Raw genomic sequence first — 19,789 nt, forward strand, 5'->3', positions numbered from 1 at the left:
AGTCAGTAAAGAAGTTTTGCATAATGGGTTATATAAGATGATGGGGTTACAGGTTGGGAAATGTTATAACTTGATAAATGTTCTTTGTCTTTATAACTGCTGGGAATTTCCAAGGCCAAGATAGAGATTTATGTAAGTCCATGTGTGAAAATATCTACTGTATGAGCCAGGACCAGAATGTATCCTAAGTGCTAAACCTGTTGCCTGCACAAAAAAACAGTAAAAGTTTTTTTTATTATCAAACCAGTATTTGCTTTATTCTACAATCTCTGCCAAAACTGCAGCTAAGCACTATTAAGTTGGTCTAGATGCCAGAGAAAATGAATAAACTGTCATACCATTCACTCCTCCTGCTGAATTTGTTACCATTTAATAATAAATTATTCCATGGTTGCTACTTTTTCAGGTTTCCTGGCTGAATGTTGAATGTTTGCTTTCTGTTACAGTTTCTCCTCTGTGGAAAACATCTTGCTTCCCCAATATTAAAATAAAAGGGTAATGTTAAAATGTAGCAAAGACAAGAAAAAGAGTCATGTAGCTTCAGCCCAAAAGGTTGTGGATAACTATTCAAATGTAGCTAGTATCTCAGACTCATGTACACAGGAAGCTTCAGGCACAAGAACACATCAGAATGGTCAGCAACTGAATGAAAAGGGTGTGTTATGTATATTACATTGAGCAATTTAATACTGGAACCAATTACCAAGAAAATTAGTAAATTCCTCCTCCTCCTCCTCCTCCTCCTCCTCCTCCTCCTCCTCCTCCAAATAGAGGCTAAAAGAAGCTAGGTATCCCTTAATCCAGAATTTCTATAGAGCTCAGGCTTGGACTCAGTAGTCTAAATGGGGCCTTCCAGATCCATGATTTTATGACTGAAAATGCAGTCATCAGACCAAGGAGAGACTATGGGAAAAAGTCATTCCAAGGGGATTGATCTGCACAGGAATAGTTATGGATAACTATGTAATGGTTCTTCTGTATACCTTTTAAGCACACACATACATTTAAGGCACACACACACATACATGTGTGTATGTGTGTGTGTGTCTTACAAAATGATTCTATAAGTGCTGTTTATTCTGGTATATGATTGCAATGGAACATATAAAACATTCCATTTATGGCTGTTTATTTGTATTTCTGTTTCCTTATATTTTAATTAGAAAAAATGCCAAGCAATTCTCCACAGGTCTTATTCTGGTCTCTTTAAGATATATAGAGATTCCCTGGAAGTAGAATGTTAACTTGAACATCCTTCAACACTACTTCCTTTTCAGTCTGAGGAAAAAAACTAAATAGGCATATCTTCTTAAAAAATACCTATAATCAGAATTAACTGAGTAGTATATTAAAATTGTTTAGAAAACTATATTTCGATTTCAATACCAAAATAGATTGATTTCACTCACAAAGTATGTGGCCCCTGCAAATGCTCAATTTTTTCATGTCCTGTACCTTGGTGTCAACAAAGTTTAAATCTAACAAAAGAGCATTCTTTGCTGCCTTGCCATTATGTTAGATACAGTACTCATTGTTTTACATTGAAACCACATTTGGTCAGCTTTTTCATATGTTCTAATGTACTGCCTGAGAAATATTCAGAAAATCTTCAGAGATTTATTTATTTATTTATTTATTTCATTTTGTTTGTTTGCTGCCCATCTCACTGCAAGGTGACTCTAGGTGGCTTTAGCATGCTGTGACTTTTTTTTTTTTTTGCAAGTCCTGGTAAATATATGGTCTTAATTTTATTTTATTCATGTTATTTTAAAAGCTATGTCTTACTTTCCCTAGTATTCTTGGCAGCAAGTTCAAATAACATGTTTCATCAAATGACTTACCTCAGAAGGTCCCATCCTATCAGAAAAGCAAGAATCATGTCAATAGTAACTACAGGAATATAGACTTTTATTTAGTCTCTTCTACTGAAAATATTAGTGAACAAAACTCCCACATTGCGCAAAGTAGCAGGAAATAAAAAATAATCCAAAAACCCCCCTTCAAACAATAGCAAATAAATGAAACCAGGATTAGGAATTACATTGTTTGTTATCCTAGAAAAGGCTCCTTTCCTGTTATCCTGTTGTCTAGTTCAACACATGCAGAAGTAATTGCTGGTTAAACAGGGTTTTCTAGTGGGGTGGCTTCATTGTAGTATACATAAAAAGAATTTGGTACACCCAGTTAAACATTTAATAGAGATTTTCTGTGGCAATTGCTTTCATGAATTAATGCCTGTTTTATTTAAAATTACGTATCAGAAGAAACTGCTGAAATATAATCTCTCACATTCCTTAGCTAAACGCTTTTAGATTGCCCACCACAAAGTTGAAGTGGAATGACTGGATATTATTTTTCTTGCTAAAGTCCTGGATTAACAGATTTCTCTTTGTTTGGTTTGGGGGAAGAGATAAATTATTGCCATCATGACTGTGTGGGACTAACTAATTCCATTTACAAACATGAAGTCAAATAGATGATTAATATCCAACTGGCTCTCACATTGTGTTTTCCTAAGGTTGGCTTAGTGGCATTACTATTTCGTAACTTGGATGGGTGAGGCATCTGTTGATTTGTGTTTGTTTAATAGCCTTTGAACATAATACTGTATAGCAAAAGGTGGAAAAAGTTAGCAATGCTGCCTATTATGTGACCCAATAAAGAGTGTACTAGTAAAGGGTGGGAAATTGAGTCAAATGGCTGAAAGTGAAAAAGACCCAGTTCAATATTCCTTGTTATTTTCTAGACACTACAATGAGGAAGAGGAAGAGCTACCTTGAAAATAAAATATCCCCAAACTAGTCCCATTCATGATTCTTATTCCTTTAGATTCTTTTTTTGGCTTGGGGTTAGGAACAAAAGCAGAGCAACTTAAGAAAAGCCTGGCAAAGTCCTAGCTTCAGTCTACCTCATTCCCACTGAAGTCACTTTGACTGGTTTTTCTTATTGCCTGCTGATTTATTGAAGAAGGGTGCAGTCGAAAGACTCAAACAACTGCATGTTGCAGACTTATGAATGGGTAACACCATTCAATTATGAAACAGAAGAACTGGAAATAAACAGTAGTAAATTTCAGGGCTGGTATCAGTGGTGGGATTCAGCCGGTTTGTACCACTTTGGCAGAACCGGTAGCTAATTTTTTGTTGCCCCGGCCCAGAATGGACTTCCGGAAGCGGCATCCACACAGATAACTGGTTGTTCACATATTTGAATCCCACCACTGGCTGGTATAGTTTTTGCACATTCAAGGTTAGATGTTTAGCATTAACTCAGCGGTATAAGGCCTCAAACCGACCTAATTTACAGAGTTGTTGTGAAGATAACATAAAAACAGGAAAATATTTGAAGGAAGCTGGAGGGAAATGAACAAAATAAATAAGGTCTCTCAAGTGTGTGTGTGTATTCGATTATTCGATTTCTTTCCAATATGGCATATCTGACTTATCTCAAATTGTTTCTACTAGTCTTTTCTCTATTTTTTGGGGGCAGAGTGGGTGTGTAATAGGCTTCTTCTGTTAAAGTTTCCTGCTGGGACCAAGGAAGCATGTTTTCTCTGTTGTGCCATCCCCTTTCCTCTGGGATCGCACTTTCAGAGATAAGGACAGGGCCTTCCCTCCTAGTAATATGGAAAGCTCTGAAAACCTGACTTTGCTCCCGGTTCATGTATTATTATTATTATTTTTTGGGGGGTGAATGTTGTTTTGTTTTGTTTGATTTGTATCATTTATAAATAATTTACATTTTTCAGACTTCATTGAAGCTTGTTGGTTATAAGAAATTTAAATAAATCATAAAAATATGTGATAAAACCATAGAGCTGGAAAGTGCCATTTTAAAAAATCATGTTATATTTTACGTTTGGAAAAGAGGTCACATGATTTCCCACATTGGAAATATTTATTTTGCTATTGTTCTTTCTTTTCTTACTCATGAGCTTTATTATTTTTCCTTTCACAGATTAGGCTAATCTGTTTTCATCACAACAGTCCTAAAAGGATTATATTTGAAGAAGAATCCCATTATGACAATTTAGATCAATGGACCAAAGATAGAAATATTATTATTGCAGATCATAAAATGCTTCCTATATAACAGAGAGTTACTAATTTTAAAAACAAGTTGTTAAATTATGATGGTAGTCATGATAGTGACAAATATTATTTCTGTCATTTGAAAATCTGACACTGACAAATGTTACACTCTCTTTTAAAGAATGATTGTTTCCAATTCCTTTATGAACTTTCTAGGATAATATTTGAGATGAAAAATGTCAAGCAAATATTTCATTGATATTGTCAGAAGCTAAATATTTAGAAAAGAGAAAAATACTGAAATTAACAATAATTGCCACAATTAACTTTATTCATTCAACAAAAATTTTAACATATTTCTCAAATTTATATTTAAAATTATGAAAAGTAAAAACAGAACTTGCTAAATAATTTTGAAATTATCAAAATATGATTTCAGCTGAATAATTAGTAGATTTTCTCCCCCCCCCCCACATACACACCCAGGATGTGTTTGCAACTCACAAGGACAAAACACTGCATATAATCTGAAGGGTTTCCTCCACTTGCATCTAAACTAATACAGGCAAACATGCCTTGGCAACATCTTATTTTTTTGTGGGGATCAGTTTCTCTTGCTCCATGAGTAAGAATCAATGAAATTATCTTCAGCTGTTCCAGTGTTAAAGTAGCCTTTCTCCCATTATTCCAACACTGCCCAAAGGCAGCTGCCAGGTGTGCAAAATGTGTTAGAAATTGTAATCAATTATCTTGGAGGGCAGTCAGGAAAGTAGAAGTGACTAGGTACAAATACAGGGATTATATGGGTCAGCAATGGAGACATCCAATTTCATGCTGGCAAATTTTTCTACTGATTCAAGGATGAGTAGATAGCACTTTAACTTAATAGTGGAGAAAGACCTGCATTTAATAGGTAACAATCAAGAAATATATCAAAATAACTATGTTAAATTATGGCAAGAAGTCAAAAGAAATCTTCAAAGGAGGAGGAATTTAAAATCATCTTGGTTAGGGTCAATTGTCATTATTAAAATGAATATGTTCCCCAAGATTAATTTTGTTACAAATGGCAATTGCGATTATACTTTCAAAAAGAATTTTACAAGAATGGCAAGAAATTGTTAGCAAATGTATATGCAATGGGAAAAGACCAAAACTTTAATTTAAAAAAAGTATAAGATTCAAAAGACTAGATGGCCTCACTTTTCCAAATTTTAATTTTTTTCATAAAGCAAATAGCTTCTTGTGATAACAGAGTTGATAAAATCTTTGAACAGTAAACTATCAATACTGAAAGGAGGTGACCTAGAATGAACTTCATAGATATTTATGGTTCACACACACAAAGGAGGACAAACAATTAAAAGGGCATTTATCAAAGTTAGATAAAAGTGTGGAATTCTATAAGAAAAAATTAAGTCCACCAGTTTCACTGTTGGCCTTTAAAGTCCTTCACAGTTGTAAATGGTACACTTAGGGGTCCGTTTCTCCCCAAGTGTTGTTACCACTCCCTTACAGTCCAATATTGTGTCTGTGTGCCAGGTGTTGTCAGCTAAGGAGTGTTGACTGGTGGAGCCAAGGAAATCCTTTTATGCTGTGGCACACAGTGCTAGGCTGCATTAACAGAGGGATAGAATCAAGATCACGTAAAGTGTTAATACCACTTTACAATGCCTTGGTAAGGCCACACTTGGAATACTGCATCCAGTTTTGGTCACCGCGATGTAAAAAAGATGTTGAGACTTTGGAAAGAGTACAGAGAAGAGCAACAAAGATGATTAGGGGACTGGAGGCTAAAGCATATAAGGAACGGCTGCTGGAATTGGTTATGTCTAGTTTAATGAAGAGAAGGACGAGGGGGGACATGATAGCAGTNTTATTATTATTATTATTATTATTATTATTATTATTATTATTATTATTATTATTATTATTATTATTATTATTATTATTATTATTATTATTATTATTATTATCTGCCCTGTGGAACATCATTCCACCTGTCATTAGGTTAGCCCTAACACTGCTGACCTTTTGCAAAAACTTGGTTTGATGCCTGGTCCTAGGGCCTCAGAAATTTGATGATGTCTCTTGACTTCCTTGATGGTGATTTTATAAAGCTTGGCTGCTATGTGTTTTTATCTTAGGTATTTTTTTTCTATTTTATTGTAAATCCCCAGAGTCACATATGTGTGATGGGTGATTATATAAATCAAATAAATAAATAATAAACAAAAAATAATAGGAAATTTTTTTCCAGAGACACGTGTGATATGTGAAAAGATATGTGTCTTCTTTTATATAAATCAAATAAATAAATAATAAACAAAAATAGCGAAAAAAAGCTTTCAGTGGCATAGAACACATTGCTGTCTAGATTAATGCAGTCTAAAAAATTCACATATTTGCATAAATTATGCTGTCAATTGTTAAGCTAACAACTGGAAAGTTGTCAAAATAGCTACAAAATATGCAGAAAAACCTCACCCGTTATAGTAAAATACATTTAAATTCTGTATATGTTTTGAATGAAATTCTGAAGGAATTGTTTTAAAAAACTAGCATTAATGTGGTATACATATAATCTTCTATATATACATATATTTGAATCTAATTATATATTTCTAATTCAAATTATTTAAGCTATTTAAATAATCCAAATAATGATTTGCAGATTTATATCTTTTAATATATCAAATCATGAGACATATTATTTAGGGTCCTACAAATAATGTTCACTTTTCTAAAAATAAAGAAAGGAAAGGAATTTATGTATAGCATATATTCTAAGCATGTCCCATTATTTAGTATCCTTTTTATGTAGTATTTTTTTTAACAAAATTGCAGTTCCATGTGTGCGTCCTACATGTGTTTGCCCATGTCGATAGGAACCTATGGCCCTCTAGGTGGTGCAGTTTAATCGAACTATTTCCTACTTAAAAGTGAGAGATTATGGGACTTGTAGTTTAGCAATATATGGAAGACCAATTATTTCCAAATTTTGACATCCATGAAAGTCAACCACCAAAGCAAACATATTTTGCATTCACCATAAATTGTATATAGCCAGGAGAACTGAAAGATGTTCATTTTAACTTTTGAATCTGAGACTGATAATTAAGTACCCAAGGGTTTCTAGCTTCTTCCTCTAAAGGCCTTTGAAAATTCGCTTGTCTAAATGATAATTGTCAAGAATTAATGTTTTACCAAAGCAAAAACATAGTGGACATAATGACACACATAATTAGACTATGTATTATTGCACAAAAGTGTCCTTTAAAAGATTTCTCAAGGCAATATATTATCTTGGAAAATTTCACTGCAATGCTGATACGATGGAATGCCACTGTACCTTTGCTACCAGATGATTTACAGATGCCTAGTGGTTAAGGCTCAAGCAAAAGAAACATCAAGAGAATCTACAATAGTTTCTTATTGTACATTCTTTGGTGACATGCATGTAGATCCTTATAATTCATGACCCATTTTTTGTTATTTAAATAATCAAATAAAATTTAAATAGCAGGGAGGCAAAAAAAAGTGAAATTCTAATTTCCTATATACAAAAATCTAAAATGAGACACTTCAGGGCTAATTCTCTATGAAGAGACAGTTTCTGAATTCATATATTGCAACAATATTTTAATCATCTGCAATGTGGGACTTACTCATTGTGCTAAATCATAAACAGATTATTATGATTACAGACTGTAATGGCTAGATATACAGAACATGTTAAATTTAATCCAAACCAAGGACATTATCGTTCAGGGAGATGTGCGAACCACTCATAATATCAGCTTGAGAGTCTTTGCTTGAATCCCCTGCTGAGCTAGGAGGAACGATTCCTGACACATTTGTTTCAAAATAGTATTGATATTTCAGGTGTGTACCACAATGAAGTAGATTGTTCAGAAGGAGAGTATTTGCATTGTTGTTATATATGGTATTATGCAGAAGACTCATTCAAGTGTGTGAAATGTAAAGTATATTATACTGACGCATTTGTTGGGTTCATAATATATGCATCTACATTTTGATCATGACTGTTAAGGAGATAACGTATGCTTCTCATATCAAGAAAGAAGTTTGCTGGGTGTTAAGATGGGGCAGAAATTGCCTCCTCTATTGAAAAGAAGTTCACTAAAGAATATATGTACCTCCCAGAAATTACTGTAATGCCTGCAAAAATTTCCATGGCCCTGCATCAATAGCTTATTGGTGCTTCTGCTCCTGAAAGATCCAGAAAAGGATGATTCAGAGCCACTTCTTCCCTTGATAGGTTCCTGGATTGAACTCTTTAACAACTCTATATTTCTCCCAGAATCAATTGGGGGAGTGCTTTTTTTTTTAATGTGAAAATAAGATTCTTGACAACAATGAAGTGGTCTGTAGTGTTGTTTCACTTTCCCTTTTTAGCGAAGACCAAATCTCTTGGCAACATTTTTTTTTTGACTAAGCAAATTGGATGCTCTGAAACAACAACATCATACAGTGTGTCCATCTAGTTAGTAACACATGGCAAATATGTAGGTCACTTGGTGATAAAATTTGGGGAAGTTGTTTTGTCTTCAATGAAGCAAAGTCCTTTTGAAACTTCATCCTTTTAGGAGACTGGGATTGATTCAAACTGATCAAGGGACCAAGAGATAGAAATATTCTGTTTGAACTTCACTTCTTGCTACAAAATTCAGAATCAGTATTACTTCAAACTCTTCTTCGTGAGATGGATAACATGCTTTATATAGACATTTTAAAAATTCCCCATTAGTTTTGCTAATCTGGCAAGTGGTCTTTCTGCAGCTGACAAGCTCCTGTAGAGCATCTCAGAAAATTCAAGAAAAAAGAAAAATAGGCAGTTAAAATAGCTCAATGTTCAATATTCTTCCACCAGGCGTAACAATTTATTTGGAAATTAGCATCCATTCTGATCAGTATAAATCTTTTTAATTAAGCAGATAATAGTATGTTGCTCTCTCTGTGTGTATATATCTACCTTACATTTCTAGAGCACTATAATCAGTCTGACTCTCAGCAGTTTGCAACAATGCATGAAATACAAATTAGAATAATATAAATTTAAAAATCCACAGCAAAAATGTATGAAGCTAACAAATTAAATAAGTATTCCTGCAACATATTATCAACATAAATTCATGACTGATAATAGTTAAAATAAATAGCATCTATCATTCACCATTTGCTCTTTACAAAAGTTCTATTTTTAAGTTTCTGGAAAAATAACAATGTACATGTAAGTTAAATCTCTAAAGGGAGGTTGTTTCACCAATTTGGTCCTTCCACTAAAAAAAAAAAAGACTTTTTTTTGTGTCTTAACCATTTAACCATCTCACTTTATGGAAGTTAGTAACCAAAAGCATTTTTTTCCCAAAATACAATTCGGCAGGTTGATTCCAGTTGGAAAATGTGTTCCTGAAGGTACTTAGGTGCCAAGCTTTAAGAAGCTTTATAGATTAAAATCAGCACTTTAAACTGCACCCAGAAGCCAACAGAAAACCAGTATTGGGCCAATAGGACTGGTGTAATGTGCTCACAGATATCTAGGTTAATACATTGTAGCATGTTCTATTAATCAACACTTCTGAGCAGTCCCATATATATTATTTATTTCAATAGTACAAATAAGTATTGATGAAATTTTACCTCTTTTCATATGCAACAATATGCATTGTCCCCTGCCACTGTACATAGGTTGACTTTTCTTCCATGCTATGTTTTGCTACATAATGTTTTTGTTTCTTACCATCTGAGCCTCTCTGTACATGAACAATTCAGCTGACTTATTGGATATATGCATCTTTATTTCATAATGTAAGTTATCTATATAGTTCCTCAATAATACACTGGATGGGTATAATCACTTGACTCCATTGATCAGATAAGCACATCTACAAGATGTGATGTTTTCATAATCAGCCAATTCCAGACAAAGCAAATCCTAGAAAATCACATTCTTTTACATCAATGCCAAGACAGCTTTCTCCTGAATAGTTCAGCAAAGTATGTTTGAATATTTCTTGTATAAAAGCCAAACTTTGATATATAACATTTAACTTTCTGGTATGCTATCTGATATGCTTTTTTCCCCTATGCAATTACTTAGGTCAGAACTACAGAAAGAAAGATTTAAGTAAACAGTAACATTATTTCCAAAATGTAAAATATAAAGGAAACTAGAATATATAAACAGCTCCACATTCCTTTCAAAGTATTCTTATTCATTGGAATCTTGTAGCAATCAGTGACACAGAATAAAACAGAAATGTGGCAACCACACTCAGCCACACCTACCTACAAAGGTAAAGGGAAATAAAAAGAAGAATGATAAGTACTAAATTATAGAGTTGAAAGGGGAAAGCCATCTGATTCAACTTCCTGATCCATGTAGAAAATCCCAAACTAGAACATTTCTAATAGATGACCCCACTAGCTTTCCCTTGACGCAGAGAAAGACAGATCCTCTTTCCTGTATGGTAACTGGCTCTATTGTTAAAGTGCTTTTTATCAACAATAAGTTTGTTTAGTGCTCAACTGAAATTGACCGTTTTGTAACTGAAGGCTATTACATTTAGCTCTGACCTCTGGGCAAGTGAGAGAAAAGGAGGTTCCCAGATGAAAATTTTGATGTATGGTATAAACCGTGTCTCATTCATGGAAATGTACAGGTATTTTACCATCTTTTATTATCAGAAGAAAAAAACACAGGAAGGAAAATATAGATAGCAGAGAAGTGTTGCGGTTACCCAAGAACCAAAGCATTTACAGGTAGTCCTCAACTTATGAGCACAATTAAGCCCAACATTTCTGTTGCTAAGTGAGGCATTTGTTAAGTGAGTTTTGCCTCATTTTATGACCTTTCCTGCCACAGTGACTGCAGTTGTTAAAGTAGCAGCACGATTGTTAAGTGAATGTGGCTTTACTTAACTTTGCTTGTCAGAAGGTTACAAAAGATGATCACATGACCCTGGGACACTGCAACTGACACTGAGTCAGTTGCCAAGTGACCGAAGTTTCATCATGTGACCATCATGTGACCATCATGTGACCATGAAGTCACTTTTTTCAGTGCCATTCTGTCTTTGAATGGTCACTAAACAAACTGTTGTAAGTCAAGGATTACCTGTATTTCAAATCATTAAAAGTGATTTTATCCTTTTTAGATTAAAGTTAGCGTTTTTCTGATAAAAAAAATGGCATATGAAATACTAACTTTGTTTTGGGAAGGAATTACTGGGCCATTTTTGAATAAAATGATGTAAGGTCAAGCTGCATCAAACGACCATATGGAGAACTGTGGTGCATGAAAATTGAGTCCATATTCAAATTAGTTGGGTTCTTTCCGTTTCATGGTTAATATTCCGTTTTCTCAGGGCAACTATAGTAAAATGTAGTCTGGAGTCGCAGGAGAGAGGAAATACTTCTCAGAGGGCCAAGAAGTAGTGGAGCTTGGCAAGTCTGGTAGGCAAGAAGAGGGCTAAGACAGTTTCTTCCCTAGCAGTTCACAGTTTATATCTATAATTATGTAGCTAGATAGTTGCTTTAGGCTGGCAACTTTCTGTCTGTAAGTGAACAACAATAAAGAAACTACTCAGATGTAACTCCACATGTCGTTCTTGATTCTTGAGGCCTGACAATAATCTTGCCAGACAAAAGGATATAGTATACTATATAAGGAGGTGGCTGTCTTAACCCTCTTCCTGCCCACAAGACATTTCAAAGTCCTGAAGTTCAAATATGGCTTTTTAGCCTCATGCCTCGACATGCATATTTTCTAATGAGACAGACCAAGACAGGAAGATCATTTAATTACAATTTCTTATAATATTCTGATAAAAGGGATTCCTTTCATTCAAAGAGGGAACCCAGATTTTTAGCTTACATTTCATTTCATAACTAAGACATCAAAGAAAATGCAAGCGAAAAGGTAATTGGACAGGACAAAAGTAACTTCCCCTTTCCATAGGAAATCAGTTACATGTTACATATTTGCATCCCATAATAACACACATATTCATTAAAATGAAGTCTGACAACAGAAGGGGTTTAAATTTTAAGATGTTAATAAGGAAAAATAAGGAGTTCACGAGACAAACAGATGCCAATTAGTGCTAACAAGCTTTCTCTTATCAGGAGAATTCTCCAGACATCCCCTTTTATAACTTATCTTTTCAGTTTAGAAATGTTAGAAGCTATCAATCAATCAATCAATCAATCAATCAATCAATCAATCAATCCATACAGCAATAGGATAAAATGTTTTCCTACATTCCAGTCTGTAATGGTTCGATAAACTTTTCACCATTTTAAAAAAGAGAAAAATAAGTCAAATTAAAATAAAAAGTAACTATGTTAGTTAACAAATATAACAATATTACAAAGTCCATGTTATGTGACCCTCAGTTTGTTGCTCTTCACCTTCTGGGAAGCAGCCCCTCTCTCCTGGACTCCAGACTCCATTCCACCACAGCAATATAGAACAGAAGACCCAAAGCAAACCTTCATGTGACATAGTTCATCTGTGTAATAAATACCTACTGCTCTGCAGTCTTATCATAAACTTCAAATACAAATACTCTCATTTAAATGTATTTATTCATTTATTTATTGGCATATTGTTCTGAGATATATATGACACAACTAATTATCCTAGTGTAGAAAGTGAGATCTTTCTTTGAGCCAGCTAGTTCAGAGATACATTAGAAGAAATGTAACAAAGCAAATCTGTAGAAAAAATAAATAAAAACAAGATAATTCCAGCTATTGTATAGGAAAGTCAGATTGGATCCTTCCCATTGAACCACACAATTTATTGCATATGCATTCTGTACCTCATAAATAAATAAATAGTCTTTTAAAAATAGGAAAGTGTTATTTGACTACTTTAAGGCAGCAGAAGTTGCCCCCTTTGACATTAATCTGACATCTTGGATAAAAGCCTAAATTGCTACAAAATGGAAATTGTGAGAAGAGATGCCTAAATCAACTGGTGTATCAGTCCATCAAAGTTAAAGTAAGAATACAGTAAACAATATGTAAATGGAGGATCTAAGCATATAAAGATGAGCAATCCTTACAAAGAAACACCAGCCTCTTCACTAGTTATCTGCATGATCTGTGAAGCAGCTGCTGATTTGAGCATCTTCCTTTAAATAAAGTGTGTCTGTTTGGTGGTGGTGGTGGGAATAAGCTTGATTTTTTCACTGCTCAGCACATATCATTAACTCTTTTATAAAACTGTAAAACTCTATACATCACTAGTACTACCGTGTTTCTCCAAAAATAAGAACGGGTTGTGGTTTTTTTTTTGCCTCCAAAAGAGGCACGAGGTCTTATTTTCGGGGTAGGCACAGACAGCCCCAACCAGCCAGTCCACTTCTTATGGGGCCAAAGTTCTGCAGTTCCATTCGGGTCTGCATTTTGCAGTCAGGCCTTTCCAGAAGGCCTAAGCAGCCGAGCTTCTGAGGTCTTGCGGAACTGAGCTATGGATTGAATCCATAGCTCGGTTCGGCTGCACAGGCCTTCCGGAAAGCCCTGTGACTGAGAAATGCAGGCAAGGAGAGGCCTGGCTGCAAGGTAAGTGGGTGCGGGATGGGTGGGGCACCTCCACCCCCGCTTGATTTTTAGGTGTGCCTCGCCCCAAAATTAGGGCTTATTTTTGGAATAGGGCTTATATTAGGCCAGTGGTAGCAAACCTATGGCACAGGTGCCAGAGGTGGCACTCGGAGCCCTCTCTGTGGGCACACGTGCCGTTGCCCCAGCCTTGCCTCCCCCTGAGACCCCCTCACCAGCAGGCCCCTGGAGGAGAGTCGCCTCCGAGCATGGCCCATGCGGAGCAGCGCATCCAAGGACATGGCAGCCAGGCAGCGTAGACAAGACTCTGCCCTCATGCCCCATCGCGCACACTTGATGCTGTGCAGAGGGCATGGCCACCATGGCGCTGCTCGGCTACCTGGGCGATCTGCAGTGGGCCCTGGAGGCGGTGAGTGGCCCTGCGGGCAGGTGGGGCAGAGGGTGGAGCGGGGTGGGGCCAGTTTTTGGACACTCAGTCTCTAAAAGGTTCGCCATCACTGTATTAGACCAACCCCCCAAAATCAAGCTAGGGCTTATTGTTGGTGTAGGCCTTACTTTCAGGGAAACACGGTATTTCAGAGTTCCTTTTCAAACTTTGCTCTAAAAAAATTACACTAAATACATTTTTCTAAGATATGGCAGTGCACAAAGAAGGAATGTTCCCTGTTCCATGAAGGAATAGATAACATTTATTTTATTTTCATTCTAATGTAAACATAACTTGATTTACATTTCTCAAATTAATAAAGAAGCCAAAACAAACCTATTCTTAGACATTTCTTTTACAAATTTTGTGATGTGATTCCAAAGTCTAAAAGTATATGTAAAATGTGCATATTCTTGTAAATAACCTAAAAATGCATTATATAGAAGAAAAGTGCTTGCAATAATAGAAAAAACTCTTGTTGTTTTACACCTTAAGCCATTTGTTTCCCTAAACTGATACAAATGTTTGCATAAGTTTAAAAACAAACTGAAAACTGATGATAAAAGATAAACAAATTAAAACTGAAATATTAGAAACTTAGAAAACATTGAAAGATTAATGCATCCTTAACTTCTTCTGAAATCGGTAGCAACAGCTGTATAAGAATTTTTTTGTCTACCTTCAGCTGTTTCTTTTAATGAAAGAAGACAGGTGTGCACTTCAGGTCTGGAACACTATGGGTATCTTGTTTTAAAAAGGTATCAGGAAATGGCTAGAAGGAAATAATCATTTGTAGTATTGAACAAACAATTGCACAAGAATTCGAGCAAACATTCATGCAGGATTAAAATAGGTAGGATGTATATAATTTTCCATTCTCATATTTGCATAAGACATTGTAATGTGTTTTATCATTGAAGAATTAGAATTGAAGGCCAAACTAGACTTGACTATTCCCTGGTACTAATAAAAGCTTTATTTCTTTTTAAGATTTATGGTTTTCATTCAGTTTAGCTGCACCTGGTTATTTTAACTTTTCAGCAGAAGTCACAAAGATATAAGAACATTAGTAACTTCTAAAAAGAAGTTTGGAATTCTCTTAGTTTGGAATTCTCTGCCAAGAAAGGCTAAATTAGATTCTTGTTCTTAACCTTGATTTGTTTTTAATTTGGTTGCAAAACTGAAACTGTTTGTATTTTAGTAGTGTTTTAATATTGTTTTTAATCACATTTTGATTTTTTCTTTAAAAAAAACTTTATTACTATCTGCTTTAAACATAATTTAATAACAGAAAAGTGGAATGCAGGGGTTAAGAATGTCCTCAGGAAGAGTGAAGGTTGTGGTTTCACCACTTAATCAAAGTGCTGTTTCTGCATTATATGAGTGTAACACATGTAGCTAAGGAAAGGAGTCCCCAAGGAGTTTATTCCAGTAGTAGCTGCTGACTATTGGGGGGGGGGGGAAAGCACATACCATATATTAAAAAAGGATGGATTTTCCACCCATGTGGTGGTGTCTACCCTTGACTTTTTGGTCAACTGCCCCTTCCATGTACACTGCTGAGTAATCTTTTTCAGGCCAAGAGATGCATTTGGCCTTTAAATGGTACTTGAGGAGATAGATTAGGATTCCCCCATTTTAAAGTATTCTGGGGCCCTAAATTTGGAATATATTCAATTTATTCTAAATTGTCCTAAGGACACTATGTTGGAGAAAGCCAAGCTAGAATATGTAATTTAGAACTGACCTGACAGTTTTTAGCACACAAATTGAGACAAGCCTTTAACCCCGACTGTATCATGCCTCCCTACTAGGTAGAATGTATGTGGTTCCATTTATATCTTCTTCCTATCAAAAGCTTATCCTACTCATTATCAGCATGTAGGCATTGCTACTATAGCCATAGCCTTCTATGCTAATACACATAATCCATTGAAATCCAGAACCATTTGATAGCCTTCTATTTATTTCATACATAATGAGTACCAGCTTACGTATTTTAAGAGACTGGAAATTGGAAGCATAACTGAAGGACACGAACCAGTCTCTCTTATTTTCCTTAGCATCCCTTATTTGGCAAATGCCTAAATAGGTTTCTAGTGATTATATAAACTTGATAGTTGATAGCAAGGGTGGAAGAACACATACTACAGATGGACATTAGGCTGTTGTGAAAAATAGGCCAATGCAAGTTACAGGTATTTTTCCTTAGTTACAATCTCCTCTATTTCACTCTTCTCTTTTTCCCACTTCTATTTCTGCATATCTTAATTCCCCCTTCCCACCCAGTTTGAAAAGTAATTGTCTAATCCATTAGGCACCAATAAAGAATGAGCCTCTCTTTCTCTTCCCCATGTGTAAAGTCCAACATAAAGGTAAGTTTTAAGGCAAGCATAATACAGGAGGACTGGCAGTAGAATGACAATGGCAATTCAACAGTATATGTGCGCAACCAATTACTTCTCTTTGATGGCAAAACAAATAGGATCACTAGTCAGTCTGGTTCTGGTTGCTTAAGTCTCTTATGAATCATTTCCCATTGGGATTGTAACAGGTAGGACATGTATAGACATTTACAATAATTAAAAACATTAGTCTTGAAATGGAAGGGCGCTCTTGTAAAAGACAAGGCAAATAAGCCCCTTTCTTTTTTTAAAAAAACCCCACAATAAAAGGTATATTTACTTCACTGTATTAATTACGTGCATATTTGTGTATTCAAATGACCAAAAATATTTGTGGCTCTTCTATGTGGAGAGCTAATGTTCCTGAGCAAATGACAAGTGTGTGATTATTTCTTCTGTTGGCTTCCTGTTTGATTGGTGAAAAGCTGAAAGATGGGGAAAAACGTAATTCAAAACTACCCAAAGGAGTTTTCTTCCTCTACTTTGGTGGGGGACATCTATCTCAGTGATCTTTGCAATGAGGTGAAGAAACTTCAACAATAGATGTCTTCAATTGCAGTAAAATAATGGAGGGGAGTGCATGCTTTGCAACTACATCTTGTGTTTGCAATGGGTATAGTAAATAAGGTAGACAAGAACAGTGCCCATCATTTTCCTTCCTTTCTCCTTTTTGATTTTAGGAATCTCAGGCTGTGTGGCAAACCACTGGGCACTACTTGGAAGATGTAGTAGTCTGGGATTACCAAAACAAATGGACTTGAAAGCAAGAAAGCTTTGCCTTGGAGATGTAACTATGAAACATTTCAGGGCTCATTGTCTGTAAAATCCCATGAATGAGATTGATCAATTGCTTTACAAAACATTTTTGGAAATTATTAGCATCTCTTTATTTATGAATACTTTTATACTGCTTTAGACAGTTAGGTACATGCAATCCAAGACACATAAGTTGTAAGTTAAAAATTTCTGTCTCAATGTATTTCAATGTCAACCTTGTAAGAGACACAGAAAACAAATTTTTGCATTTTTCTATATTGTAGCCTTAAGCTATTGTGCCTAGCCCAGTTGTAAACGAAGATGACTTAAGAAAACCATCTCTATATTTTCATCTTCTCACCTGCTTTGGACACAGTACAGCTAGATATCCTATCTCAGTCATGTTTTTCATGCCCCAGAATGGTGGATTTTCCTTCTGGACTAATTAAATAGAAAGAAAACTTGGAGTAGAAGATGAAGTGGTAAAACTCTTTATCCATTACATTTTCTTATAAAGAAAACAAAATCCACTACTTCATTCTTCCATCTCTAATTTTGTTAAAACAAATGCAAGTAGATCTTTTCACTGTTTCATCAATGAATTTGGACCTTTACCTCCCCAAATAGCAAAGACAGATCCATAATTGTTTCATTAGTTATGTTGTAAATTAAAAAAAAGTCCACCTTTCACTGGTCTACTGGGGAATTTGTCACCAAAGAGTGATCAAAACGGTGGGAAGGAGAAAATCGTGCCACAATGCACAGCAACCAATTTGACAAAAGATGTTTGCGTACAACGAAATGAAGCATACGCTGGACAGCAACACTTGATCTTGAGTCAGGAAACATTACTTTGGAAGTGCAGCGGGGAAAGGCCGTTGGAGGTTGCCTTCCCAGAGGGCTGGGAGAAAGTAGAAGATAATGTCAAGTGTTCCTGCTTCAAGAAATGGTCAGTGGCCCATGCTTGTACTAGGGCAAGCTGGTCATGCAGATCAATCATTAGCTGCAAAACCTCTCAGTGATATAGCTCAAAGCTTTATGGGAGAAACGCATAAAAAGGAGATCCATTAAACATTAACAAATTTATTAGCATTTAAATTTGGATTACATATCCGTCTCCATTTATTTATTACAAGTACATCCTACTTTCTAATCACTTAAAATAATCCCCCAAACAGATTAAAGTTATAAACAGCAAGTCGGTGAAACATTTAAATATTGTTTAAAAAAATATTTTAGCTTTTATTTTCTAAAATGGCATTGAAGAAGAAACAAAGAAGTGAAAAGAATTGGAAACTGAGTAAAACTTGGTGAAAGCTGTGAAATGTATATTGGAAATGAAGCATTGCTGTTAGGCTGCAAATCAAAGAATCAGTGGAAGAGAAGTACGGAGTAAGAGTAAAGCATACACAGTATATGGGGAAAAAAGTCATGACTGGGAGCTGCCACACATACCAAGATTTCTGTGCTGCAGAAGCCCATAAGGCCAGGCATGTTGTAACTGGTAGGGAATCTGAGGATCTTGAATTTACGTGACCTGCAGCGTCTCTCCACCTAAAAGCTACAGGTGGTCTAGACTCTAGAATGCATCAGTTATCACTTCACACTTGTGTGAAACTACTATTGCAAGAGCTGAACTGGTAACCAATAATATCTATATGCAGATCAAGGCTTTGGTTGACACCTTTTAAAGCAGTGGTTCTCAACCTTTTTAATGCCACGACCCCAACCGGTCGTAAGTTGAGGACTAAACCGGTCGTAAGTCGAGGACTAAACCGGTCATAAGTCGAGGACTAAACCGGTCGTAAGTCGAGGACCACCCAACCGGTCGTAAGTCGAGGACTTTCCCTGCCCGGGAGCGCCACGCATGCGTGGTTCCGCCCCCTGCGCCGGCCGAGGCGTAGCTGGCAAGCAGCAGAAACGGAGCAGGCCGACCACCAGCTGGCCCAGCCCAAGGGAGGTAAGGCACCCGCCGGAAAAGGGGAAAAAAATGGCGGACAGCCTTGCTTGGCGACCCCCGTGAAATGGTCGATCGACCCCAAATGTGGTCCCGACCCACAGGTTGAGAACCACTGTTTTAAAGCCTTACATGGCTGAAGTCCACATGACTCAAGTCCTGGTTATCACTGGATGTCACTCACAGTAATATCTGTTCATTCAATAAAATATGGAAAAAGTTCCTTTTGGGTCCCTATGTGAAGGAGTGTTGCCATTAGAAGTCAGGAAGGTAGGCCTCCCTCCTCCAAAGAACATTGTTTCCAAAATCATACTAGAACCAACACTGTTAAGATTTAGGAAAGCTCTAAAGCCGGGCTGTCAAGTTGCATCATGCGGAGGCCTAGCCTCCGATACATTGTGACACATCACTGTGATGCAGGGAGTGTGACACCCATGCTCTAAAGCAGGGGTAGTCAACCTTGGTTCTTTTATGACTCGTGGACTTCAACTCCCAGAATTCCTGAGCCAGCTTAGCTGGCTCAGGAATTCTGGGAGTTGAAGTCCACGAGTCATAAAAGAGCCAAGGTTGACTACCCCTGCTCTAAAGACTTGGCTAATCCAGAATGCCTTTGGGGCTGATA

Source organism: Protobothrops mucrosquamatus, unplaced genomic scaffold, assembly GCF_001527695.2.
Source record: "Protobothrops mucrosquamatus isolate PMUCROS unplaced genomic scaffold, P.Mucros_1.0 scaffold2230, whole genome shotgun sequence".
Taxonomy (NCBI): domain Eukaryota; kingdom Metazoa; phylum Chordata; class Lepidosauria; order Squamata; family Viperidae; genus Protobothrops; species Protobothrops mucrosquamatus.